Genomic DNA, 733 nt, shown 5'->3' on the forward strand with positions numbered 1-733 from the left:
AATCGTTTTTGGATAATCTTCAGTAGAATCTTGCTTGCATGTGAAATCAATGATATTATTCTGTAGTTTCTACTCTCAGTTGGGTCGCCCTTCTTTGGGATGGGAACAAATATAGGCCTCTTCCAGTCAATTGGCCAAGTGGTTGTTCTCCAGATTTCTTGGCACAACTTAGTGAGCGCATCCACGGCAGCACCTGTTAGCTGAAATATGTCCATTGGTATCTATTCCGGGGGCCTTATTTTTTGCTATTTCCTTCAAAGCAGCTTGAATTTCTGCCTTCATCTCCATAGGCTGTGGCTCAAATATATATATAAAGCCAAGTAATCACCAAGTACATTATGCTGAGTGAAGTAATTTAGTCAGAAAAGGTCTGCTATTAAAAAAAGTTAAAGGTTTACACACAGGAAGAAACATTCTTTGATGCTTACTAGAGGTGAGAAGGGAGTGAAAGGAGAGGGAAGATTGGTCATTACACAACAGATAGATACTGAGTGAAAACAAAGGCAATATACAGTAAGATGGTGATCACAGTATCATCAAAGAAAGGATATGGAGAAGTGCACAATAAATACAGTTAACAAAATTAAACAGTACTGCATGTAGTTTTTTATTATTAAATTTTATTAGTATTAATGAACTTTACAGGGATTTTGGGTTTTCATTCCTTCATTGCTGTACCATTCTCTCTAACCTCTTCCCCAGTTTGTTCTTCTTCCCCCGCCATCCGAATGTC

The sequence above is a fragment of the Elephantulus edwardii genome, unplaced genomic scaffold (genome assembly GCF_000299155.1).
Source record: "Elephantulus edwardii isolate Elephantulus edwardi_28Jun2011 unplaced genomic scaffold, EleEdw1.0 scaffold00040, whole genome shotgun sequence".
Taxonomy (NCBI): Eukaryota; Metazoa; Chordata; class Mammalia; order Macroscelidea; family Macroscelididae; genus Elephantulus; species Elephantulus edwardii.